This window comes from Eptatretus burgeri, chromosome 18, assembly GCF_056783735.1.
Source record: "Eptatretus burgeri isolate ZD-2024b chromosome 18, Ebu_testis_v1, whole genome shotgun sequence".
In the NCBI taxonomy this organism is placed as follows: Eukaryota; Metazoa; Chordata; class Myxini; order Myxiniformes; family Myxinidae; genus Eptatretus; species Eptatretus burgeri.
Window position 1 is genome coordinate 3,304,301 of NC_140978.1, and position 12,333 is coordinate 3,316,633.

The following is a 12,333-nucleotide window of genomic DNA, read 5'->3' on the forward strand; positions in this document are numbered from 1 at the left end:
TTCTTGGAAAGAAGGACTTCTTGCTCTTGCTTCCTGCAGAGACTCTGACCTCTTTGGAACCTGTTTCTCTGCAACACGCCTCGATAATTACAGCCGGGCCACTCTGTCTGAGCACCAAAGGTTGCCCTGTAGGAATGGGGGCTGCTTAGGGCAGAACCGGCTCCACTGGTGTCCCTGGAATGCTGTTCTTATTAACCAATAGCTTTCACGAGGCTCCTCGCTGTTTTACAAGCATCTTGGGGAGGATCGTGTATAATCGTGCCAATTCCACTGGAATCTCTTCATTTTTTCTACTCAAGATGTTTGCTTTCATCTGTTCAGAAATATTTCTTGCAAAAATCAGGTCAACTTCAATCGCAAACATTTGCAAGTGAATGCAACATCTCCACCCCTTGACCCCTGTAAAATCACATGGAAGACACCAGACCAATGTTTACCTGCTTTGTCTGATGGGGTTATTTCTGTGACATTATTTGTGACAAGGTATTTCTGTGCCCAGCCTGGTTTGCTTGCTTTAAATATAATGGCTCAACAGGCCAAAACCATTAATATTGTGACCATTTTGAACTTTGACCCAGGTCAAATTGAAAGGAAGACATGAGCAATATCTGCCTGTTTTTTTTTCTTTCTTCTGTATGTGCTGTGGCAAGGTATGTTGAGCCAGGTCTTATCCACACTGGTGAAAAAAGAAAGGCAAAGCAAACCAAATACATTCATTTTATGACATTCTGAACTTTAACCTTTGTAAAATCCCCAAAATGACACAAACCTAATATCTTTTTTGCACCCACCCTGATAGGAGCTGCTTGAATCCACTTTGTGTATAATTTCACGTCAATCGGCTCAAATACAAGGGAAGGGCAAAGCAAAATTTGTCATTTTTGGTGTTTCAGCTTTGATCCATTAAAATCGGAAGGGGGCCTAAATAGGGGGGGATGTAAAAGAGGTCTGAGTGTGTTGTGCAAAGTCTCAATGTCTAATTTGAAGAGGTTTAGCACAGAAATGAAGGAATGGTGCATAATGGGTGGAAGCAACTTTTGGTCACTTCCATGCGAGGTTTACGTATACAAGATATGTATGGTACATGAAAATGAAACAGCTCATAAGACCTAGTGGTGAAAGGAAGAGTGTGAGGTCAATGGTACAGGCAACTGAGGGGTTGGGGATCGAGGGATAATAATGCGGGAAATGAGGGTGGGACAGAACCGAGGTACTCAAGAGGTGCTGTCCAGATGATAGTGGCATGTCACCTGATGGCCCATCAGATAAGGATGTCATGTACTGTGGTTGCCGACGAAGCCTGGGGAGGGGGGGGGGGGATGTGTGCAGTGTGGGTAGTGCCGCAGAGAGTTGTATTGTTCAGGAATAAAAGGAAACACCTCATTCGCCAGAAGCTGGCCGGTGGACATCTGTCTCAAGGTGGCAAGGTCTGGTGTAGGGTGGCCTGTGGTACCTTGCTGTTGGCTACAGCAGATTGTGGACTTTGCAAAACATTGGTTATAGAGGGGAGAGAAATGAGGGAGGAATACCACTTTCTGGCAGAGTCGATGGCAAGGGGGAAGAGAGAGAGAGAGAGGGGAGAGAGAGAGAGGGAGAGAGAGAGAGGGAGAGAGAGAGAGAGAGAGAGAGAGAGAGAGAGAGAGAGAGAGAGAGAGAGAGAGAGAGAGAGAGAGAGAGAGAGAGAGAGAGAGAGAGAGAGAGAGAGAGAGAGAGAGAGAGAGAGAGAGAGAGAGAGAGAGAGAGAGAGAGAGAGAGAGAGAGAGAGAGAGAGAGAGAGAGAGAGAGAGAGAGAGAGAGAGAGAGAGAGAGAGAGAGAGAGAGAGAGAGAGAGAGAGAGAGAGAGAGAGAGAGAGAGAGAGAGAGAGAGAGAGAGAGAGAGAGAGAGAGAGAGAGAGAGAGAGAGAGAGAGAGAGAGAGAGAGAGAGAGAGAGAGAGAGAGAGAGAGAGAGAGAGAGAGAGAGAGAGAGAGAGAGAGAGAGAGAGAGAGAGAGAGAGAGAGAGAGAGAGAGAGAGAGAGAGAGAGAGAGAGAGAGAGAGAGAGAGAGAGAGGCCTTGGTTCCTCCAGTGGTGTGGGAAGGTATAACCCCGCTCACCAAAGTACTCTCCATAGATCATTATCTTGGCCACCAAACCTATGACATATCCATGCCTGGTATCATTGCTCAACTCGACGATATACTCAAGGCATATTGATGTTGAATGGAATAAATTCACATACATGGCAAGTGGAAAGCAACAAAAAACAGGTTGGTAGGAATTGAAAGTGGGTATTTTTTTAACCCTTTGCATTCTGCGGTCGCAGATATGTAAGCTTCGCTTTCACCGTCGTATTGTTTTCATAAGCTCAAAATTCCATCCGTGGAAGTGCCAGCAAGTTCTGCCCATCCATTGCAATCATTTAAAAGAAAGAAAAAGAAGAAAAAAAAGAAATAAATAAACAAAAGCAGGAGAAATAAGAAAAAGAGCAATCAAAGATTGCAGACCCTCACCAGGACTTGTTTTGTGTGGTGTTTGTGTAGTTTTGTGTGGTGCTTGTGTACTGGTGTGTTCCATAACTAATAAGAGACATAATTAGAACTGCCACTTTATAAATGTGGTTTTTTTTTCTTTTCTTCTGTGATGATCACTGAGACAGTGATGACTGTTTCAGCTATTTCAGAGTAGATTTTTGAAGGATTGAAAAAAAACAAACAATATGACTGCCAAATCACATGACCGATGACGTCATCAAAAATTTGTGGACCATTTTATCCCTGGATGGCCCTCAAAATTTTTCATGCTGATCGGATGTAGCATTCTACATAATTGAATTATGACATCATAAAGAAGCCACCTATGATGTCATAAAATCACACTCATTCCCCATGAGGAGTACTTGCTATGTGCCAAGTTTCAATTTTTTTATTGGTGTGGTTTCAGAGATAGAGGTCCAAAGTTTTTCCGTTTTTCCAACATGGCTGCCACACCACGTGACCCACGACATCAAAATTATCATTAAAAAAATATACATTAGCAATCGCACCAATGGTGAAAATTTTGTCTCAATCCGACAAGCAGTTTGGAGAAAAACACAAAAGTTCTGTGCGGACAAACAAACATACAAATGAAAAATCACTCATAGAGTGAAAACTTGGCAAAACAGCAAAAAAGCAGAATGGCACTCGGTTGAGAATGTACCTCTGTGAGGTGGAACAGTTCACGTTTTCTATCCCATTGATGGACTGGATCTGAACCAAAATCCAATCCACTTGTTCTTGTCACCAATACAACTCATCCACCTTATTTTGGCGTAACTCCTTCATAACTTTTTGAGATATAGTGATATATTTTGTTGTTGGCCCTATCTATCAATTTTAGAAATTAGGTCCCTGTTGACCTTTTGACCTTTAAATTAATTGGTTGTTGAATTCAGCGACCTGACATGAAAATACTCTTCAAATTTCAAGTCAATCAGATGAAAATTGAGGATTCTAGAAAATTTGGCCTATTTTGACCTTTTGGCCGACATTTCCCTCAAAATTAATAGGTCGTTGAATTCAATGACCTGAGATGAAAATGCTCTTCAAATTTCAAGTTCATTGGATTAAAATTGAGGATTTTAGAAATTTGGCCTATGGTGACCTTTTGGTCGATGTTGACTTCAAAATTAATGTGAGTTGAGTTGAGTCAGCGATGTCATGTGCAAATGTTCTTCAAATTTCAAGTCAATTGGATGAAAATTGAGGATTTTAGAAAATATGCCACAATTTGGCCCAAATTGGCCTTTTGGCCAAAGTTGATCTCAAAATTAATAAGTGGCTGAATTCAACGACCTGATATGCAAATGTTTTTCAAATTTCAACTCAATTAGATGAAATATTGAGAATTTTAAAAGCAATAAAAAAATGTCGCCTATTTTTGGTTGACCTTATGGCCAATGTTGACGTTTTGACTTATGATAACCTCAAAAGTAATAGGTGGTTGAATTCACTGATCTGATATGCAAATCCTGTTCAAATTTCAAGTCAAATTTTTCAAGATGAAATTTGAGGATTTTAGAAAATTTGGCTCAAATTTGCCTATTGGCCTATGTCGACCTCTTTGGTCGACAGAATTTTATGAAACTTCAATGCAGGACCGTAGCAGAATCGGTGACAATAATCGTGGAAAATTTCAGAACAATCGGTTGAGCGTTTTGGGCTGGAGGCGAGCGGACAGGCAAACACACAAACAAACAAACAAGCAGTCATAGATTGGTACTTACGAAATCGTCAACTTGACCTCTGACCTTGTCTAATAAAAGCTGTCTCTCGAGAAGGTAGCGCCACAAACCAGAAGTTTATACGATGATTCTGTAACAAACCATGAAAAATCTAATGTTTGACCTCACTGTGACCTTGACCTTTGACCGATTTTGACCAAAATCTAATCAGCGCTAGCCATCACCCTCCTGAATCACGTGGTGTAATTTGACATTGGTAGCTTCTTCCGTTATCGAGTTATCTTGCCTACAAACAAACACACAGAGGACGGAAGTCATCAATATACTTACGAAATCTTTCGATTTCAAAAGTAACAAACGGAGGCGATCAACATACTTGTCAAAAAAAATATTTTTTTTTGCCAAGTACCAAACGGACCCATATGCAATACCCTCACTGAATGCATCCCATTTTCTTGTCGGAGGGAACACATAATTATATGATATTCAAAAAAAACAACAATGGACTTGTGAATTGCTCAGTGCGACGTCACATGCTTGTTGTTCCTTTCCCACCGATGGAATTGCTCTTTTCTTGCTGTTCTTGAGAAGAATGAAATATTGATGAAAACCCAAGGATTATTGGGAAATATCGATGCTCTTGCACTCAACTGTGAGCTGTCTTACCTGGGTTTGAATATCCCGCCAGCTTTGGAGGGCGCATGTGTGACGTCACCACAATGGTGATCCGCCATCTTGGATTAGAAGGAAACAAAGCGAAATGACACATGGACTGCATCGTCGTGTGCTTCCTTTTGTTAAAGTAGAGATTAAAATAGTGAATTTATAAACTGTATTTTGTTGTGTTAACAGTGCTGATAGGGAGGATTGGTTGTTTTGTCAAAACCACCCACGAGCAACAACATAAAGATCTCGATATGGAGGATTGACTTCGAGTTATGAGGGCCGTTCAAGAGGGATTCGGAATGAAACTCTCACAGTTGTCCAAGAAAGGGCAAAATTTGTCTTTTTCTTCTCAATACCTAAATATGTCCACGAAGTAAGGTGTGTGTGTGTGTGTGTGTGTGTGTGTGTGTGTGTGTGTGTGTGTGTGTGTGTGTGTGTGTGTGTGTGTGTGTGTGTGTGTGTGTGTGTGTGTGTGTGTGTGTGTGTCAGATCAGATAAGCATGACGTTAATATGTATAACATCATACATATATGCTATGCCAATATGAGTCTGTGTCATTGATGTGCAGTATTTCAGGTCGACCTTTGCTCATACAACATGACAGCCATTCTATACAAAAACAGCCATATCACTGATGCAGCCACACACCAACTGTCTTCCACTCCAAGCTGTAAAAACTTTTATGAAATATAAAATAATTCATGGCATCTGGATATAAAATGGTTGGAAAGTTTGTCGTGCATTTGGACGAAATTGGCAATAAATATGAGTCTGTGTTACTGATAACCCCTCGTTGCCAACTCGATCACTTTTTGTATACTTGAACAGCCTACCAATTGTATTTCTCAACTACTGGAGAACGGCACTCGGTGGCATGCGTTCCTTCACCAGGCTGAAGACTTTATGTTTTGTATCCCACTGATACACCGGATCTGAATCTGGACCTGAATCAAAATCTAATCGGCTTGCTATCATCATCGAAGGAACTCATCCACCAAATTTTGTCTTTATCCATCCACAGCTTTTTGAAATATCATGCTGCGTATCATTATTCGCCCAATGGTGAAAAATCACTTAAATTTTTTTTTAACTTTCGGATCTGGATTCTGATCTTCACCAAAAGTCGAATCAATTCATCCTTGTGACTTACCAAGCCTGTCCACCAAATTTCGACCGAATCCATCTACGTTTTGAGATATCCTGTACACAGCCAGACAAACAAACAGACAGACAGATAGGAGTGAAAACATAACCTCTGCTCACCTTTGGTGGTGGGGGTAGCAATACCGATAATTGCCGGTTTCACAAAATAATTTCTCATCGAAGTTGTTGATAGATTTTAATGCTGTGATAAGTTTTTTGTCAGCCTTCAGGCAGTTTCTGTCGATGCTGCATAAAAAATAGGACCACAGGTCTTGAAGCTCACCTGGATCAGGAGCAACAGTCGCACAACTGCCCCACAGACCCCTTAGACCCCAAGTTTTATTTAATGCCATGAACAAACATTGGTACATCACAGGTGATGAAGGTTGTGGTCCAGTTTCATCGAAATTGTGTGTGCAGTTTCAGAGAAGAGAGCAAATACCTATTTTTGGGGTGGTCAAAAACCCCACAGACCCCCCTCGTCCCTGATTTTTATGATGCCATGAAAAACTTGGCACATCAAGGGTGATGAAGGTTGTGGTCTCGTTTCATCGAAATTGTGTGTGCACTTTCAGAGAAGAGAGAAAATACCTACTTTGGGGGGTAAAACGGCCCCTCCCCCACCCCACCTGTAGGCCCCCCCTTAATGAGCACAGATTTTGATGCAGTCAATACACCTTTGTAAGGTATCAGATCTGAAGCTTGTGGCCAAGTTTCATCAAAATTATGTGTTTGGTTCAAACGATAATGACTGAATTGTTTACAGACTGATTGAATGATTGAATGACTTGAAGAAGGTGGGTTTGGAGTGGATTAGCAGGGGTAGAAAAAAAATCGTGGTTTGGGATTGGGGAAGATCAGAGATGGTGGTTAACTGCTGTTTTGAAGACCTGGAGGGAGGAGTGGGATTGAGGAGAGTGTGGGAGTTTGTTCCAGAGGTGGGGAAAAAGAGGAATTAAAGAATGACGGTGAGCAGTGATTCTTGATTTTGCCAGTTTCACCATAAGGGGGTTTTTGGCCAACCTTCAACGCCCTTCAGAAATATAAGGGGGACAGATCACAGTCAGAGCGGTGGTGGGGGGTGGGCAAAGCTGGAGAGTCCATGGTAGAAGACAGAAAGACCACCAACCTGCCTGAGGTAAGGGAGTGAGACTCGGAGTCTCAGCTTCATCGCATAGATACCATCCATCCATCCATTGGGACCAGACTCTGTGTAGAGCGTTGGTGCTGCCGAAGCAGTCTCCTTGGTTATTGAGCACAATCCAAGACGGGTCACCACTCCGACACAGGATATCGCCAAGCTGGCACTCATTTTGCCGACCTTGGAAGGATGATAGGCAGAGTCAACCCCACCTGGTATTCATTCAACAGCCGAGTGGGATTTGAACTCAGGATCCTGGGATCCCAAGCCCATCACCCTAACCATCAAGCCAACACCAGGCATATTTATCCCTCAATGACCCTCAACAATTTTCAAACTGCTCGGATCTAGTGTTCTAAGTATGCAATTGTGACTTTGAATGAAGCAAGCTGCGTGGCAAGCAGTAAGCAAGGTGCTTACCGATGGAACACACCTCTGTTTGTTGATATTTCGTTTTATATTTGTATTTTGTCTTTTTTGCAATCGCTGGGGCTGTATGCATTGATAACAACGATCCTAAAAGCCTCGGTTTCCACAGCGTGAAGTCGACCTAGGTGTGAGGCAAGAGCACCACCACAGAGGGGAGAGCAGTACTCCATCAGACTGCAGATGATAGTTCTGTAAATGGTTAGAAGCTCAGGTGTGCCAAGGAAGGACTTTGCACGAGGTAGGATGCCCATTCGGTCACTGGCTTTGGAGGCCAGTTTGGAGATGTGGCTTTCCCCAGGAAAGATCATGGAAGATGGTGAAGCCCAAAAGCTTGAATGAAAGCACTTCTTCAAGGGGGTTGTTGAGAAAGTAGATTGGGGGGAGGGGGGGTTCCACACGGTCCTTTTGGAGAGACAGAGTGAGAGTGTGAGATTTGTCTTGATTGAAAGACATATTCCAAGTGTTTGACCAGCTTGTGATTAAAGAGATAAAGAGGATTTTCCAGGGAGTCAGAGAGATCATTGAGGAAAACCAGAAAATGCAAAGGGCCGAGAACACTCTCTTGTGGAACTCCAGCCTAGACAGGAAGAGGAGATGAGAGGGAACTATTAAGAGCTACGCATTTACCTCGACAGGAGAGGAAGTCTGCAAGCCATGAGTGGAGATTGCCTTGGATATCATAAGAAGAGAATTTGGGGAACAGTGAGGGATCCTAGACCGTATCGAAAGCTCACGATATGTGAAGGAAATTGGCTCTGATACCATGTTTGGCATTTGGAACCTCCAGCCATTGTTGGTAAAGCAGAAGCAACATGTCCAGTCTAAAGTGACCTGGTCTGAATCCAAACTGATAGTTGGAAATCAAGTCATTGGAGAAGAGGAAGGATTTGATGTCAAAAGCAATGATGGATTCCATAACCTTGCTGATGATTGGAAGAAGGTTTATTGGTCTGTAGTTGCAAGGATCAGTTTTTGCACCTTTTTTATGCAGAGCAGTGATGTTTGCTGATTTCCAAGCAGATGGCAGATGACCTTGAGCAAATGAGATGGTGAGGAGAACAGAGAGTAGATGAGCAAGAGCAGCAGAGCAGGTTTTTAGGACACGAGGGCTGATGCCGTCTCGACCAATTGGGATGAGAGATGAGAGGCTTGAAGTTGGTCCATCTTTTTGGCGAGCGAGATGTAAATGGATTCATCACTGTTTGGTGGATGGTACAGCACCCAGATAAACAAGAGGTGGGAGTGAAAGGGAAGCCGTAGCCAGAGGTATTCCTGGGGGTGTGAGGGAATGAGGGCAGTTCATGGGGAGTGAGGAATAGAGCTTTTGATAAAGAGAGCAACTCTGCTGCCAGGACGAGGCTCAGGTCTGTCATCTTGGAGGAGGGAGTAACCAGGGAGAGGTACTATGGAGTCAGGCACGTCTTGAAGGAGGAAAGTTTCTGTTAAGCAGATTATGTCTGGTTTGTTAGTGGCAACCTGTATGGAGAGATCAGTTAAGTTAGAGCAAAGACCCCGGATGTTTGAGGTCCACACTGTTAAGGAAAAGGGAGGGGAGGAGGCTTTGGGTGCAGAGGAAAGGAGGGAAGCGGATAGTTCGACGATGGAAGAGAGTTGGAAATAGGGAGAGTTGTTAACAGTGTGTCAGAGATTGCAGAAGAGCTAGAGGAGAGGATTGAATGGAGAGGAGGAAAAGGGTTAGGTGGTGAAGAGATGAGTCGCAGTGGGGAGTAATAAGAGAGGGGGCAAAAGGAAGTAGGAGATCGGGGGTCGTGGAGGAATGAGTTGGAAGAGAGAGGGTGGGGGAAGGAGGCACCTTTGTGGATGTGAGCAGCAGCTTTGAGAAGGGGGGGTGAGGGGGGAGAAATGAGGAAGGAGGATGAGAGGGGAGAATTGAGGGGGAAAAGGTGTGGGTGGAGCTTTTAAATTGAGGGAGAATGGTGTGGGAGGAACTTACCTATGAACACTGCTTGATTGCATAAGCTCACTGGAAGAGAGTCAAGCTGAGCTGAAAATCATATGCATAATCTCATTGTATTTGATTGGTGACAGCTGCCATTCAAAGTACGTGTTCACAAATGACAACTGCTGTCCCATTTACAAGCTTTATTGACCCGTGAAACATAGGATGTTTCTCATTGGTTGAGTGACATGATATAGCTCTGAGGGACACATTGTACCAATTGGAACCAGGGCTATGCTGTGATAGCCGTGTGAACAAGTCGCATGCACATCACATGCACGAATCTTAGTGCTGGTTCCAGGTATCCCGGTGACCCGAGGAAATTGTGCTGATCTACCTAAACTCTATATTGGAGAGTGGGGCATGGCCAACTCTAAATTTATCTTCAAACTTGAGTTTATATTTTATTCATGAATTGTGTTGCCATGGCAATCATCTCGGTACCTTGGCTTGTGCACACGATATTTGAAAAACCGTTCAAGATTTATCTTTCACATTACAGATATCTACTCATACTACCCAAAAGGTGGGGGACCTGGAGTATCAGCGCTCCTTGTTATTCGCTCATTGTTGGCAAACTATGACAACCTGTATTGTAATATGTGCTGTGCCCCTGCGAGAATTGATGCTTCCACACGACCATGATCCAGACCGGTATCCAGATCCAGACCTTCACCAAAATCGAATCAATTCGTCCTTGTCTCACACCCAACCTGCCCACCAAGTTTTGTCCAAATCCGTCACAACTTTTTGAGATAGCATGATATACAATTATATAGTTTTTATACTTATCACTCAATGGTGAAGAATCCATTTTTTTTTTTAATTCTCGGGTCCAGATCCGGATCCAGATCCAGATTTTCACCAAAATCGAATCAATTAATCTTTGTACTACACCAAACCTGTCAACCAAGTTTCGTCCGAATCCGTCAACAACTTTTTGTGATATCGTCTTTTATAATTACTAGTACGTGCCCGTACGTGCGTGCCCGTACGTGTGTGTCCGTACGTGAAAAAAAAACTTTCAAACCGCGTGCCAGAAACAAACACACAGGCCGTTCCTTCGCTCTCGCGTGCCCGTACGTGCGTGGCCATACGTGCGCGCCCCTACGTGCGTGGCCGTACGTGCAAACCAAAAAACTTTCAAACAACCACACAGGCCGTTCCTTCGCTCTTGTAAACGACGACTGGATCGGGGCATTGTGTTTATCTATAATTGCGCATAAAAAATCGAGAAATTATTAGAATACAGTAAGTCATCACGATCCGGAAGTAGTGCGTGCCCGTACAGAATGTTCACGTGAATTCCACGAATTATCGCTTGCATTGAAGTAACAACTGCTGTGATACACACACAGAGTTCATTAAAATCCAAATTAAAATCAAGTTTACCTCCCTGTCTTTGCTTGCCATGACATTCGCTGCCATTGACCACGCCACGGTAACTAAGGCGCCCTTTTCCCATCGGCCACGCCGACGCAGCAACGTGTCCTGTCATTGGTTTGGTAAATAAATGGCCATAACTTGGGAAGCACTTGTCCGATTAATATCAAACCTTGAAAAGGCACATACTCAGGTCTCCAGCAATATACCTAGCAAGTTTCAATTAGATCGGACCAGCGGTTGTCGAGAAACAGCGGTCACACACACACACACACACACACACACACACACACACACACACACACACACACACACACACACACACACACACACACACACACACACACACACATTGCTGGAATTATAGATAGATATCATTTTTAGACCTATCACTCTGGTGGACGTGCTGCTCTGGCGCATGCTCCCATACCTGACCTGACCTGACCTGACCTGACACATTGGTGAAGATTTGAAGAAGCAGTTTAAAATTCTCGGGTCCAGATCCCGATCCAAATCTGGATCTTGACCAAAATCGAATCAAATCATCCTTGTCCCACACCCAACCGGCTCACCAAGTTTCATCCGAATCCATCAACAAATTTTTGAGATGTCGTGTTATGTAATTACATCGTTTTTAGACCTATCACTCTATGGTGAAAAATCAATTTAAAAGATTCTAGTATCTGGATCCGTATCCGGATCTTCACCAAATTCGAAACCTTTCGTCCTTGTTACAGTACACTCCTAACCTGACCCCTCACCCATAACGTTTTTTAGATATCCTGCTCACAGACAGACAAACAAACAGGGGTTAAAAACATGATATCCCCCGTCCACCTTCGGGGCTTGCAGGTAACCATAATAAAACAATCCTCGAGGAAGACCGAAGACTGATCCTACCATAGTGGTTACACGTGCTTCCAATGTTGCGAAATGTTTGAAAGCAAACGAGGAATGGCGTTATTATCTGTCCTGCATATTGGACGGTTAGTAAACTATGAATCCATGCAATTTGTAACATGTTCGCCTCTTGGTGAAATCACAGGTGTCCCAAAACAGGCCAACAACACTCGGGTTGATGAAACTACTGCACTCAGAAAAGTCCGTTGAGCCATTCCGTGGATCACAAGTCCAATGTGCATTTGTTTATTAGCAAATTTATCAGAATTTAATCAAGTTCATTCCTCCGAAGTGCTGCAATTATGGCGTAAATGAGGTGAGAACGTCACAAGTCTTCAAACAGCAGTGTCCTCCATTTCAAGCACATCTTTTTGTATGCAATGTCGAGGCTTGTGGAAGCGTTACAACATAAAATGGAATAAAACGCAACAGAACAAAAGGAACAGGAGAAATAGAGGGGGGTGGCAGGGGAACACCAACAGTGGGGTTGAGGGACAAAAGAAAGGGAG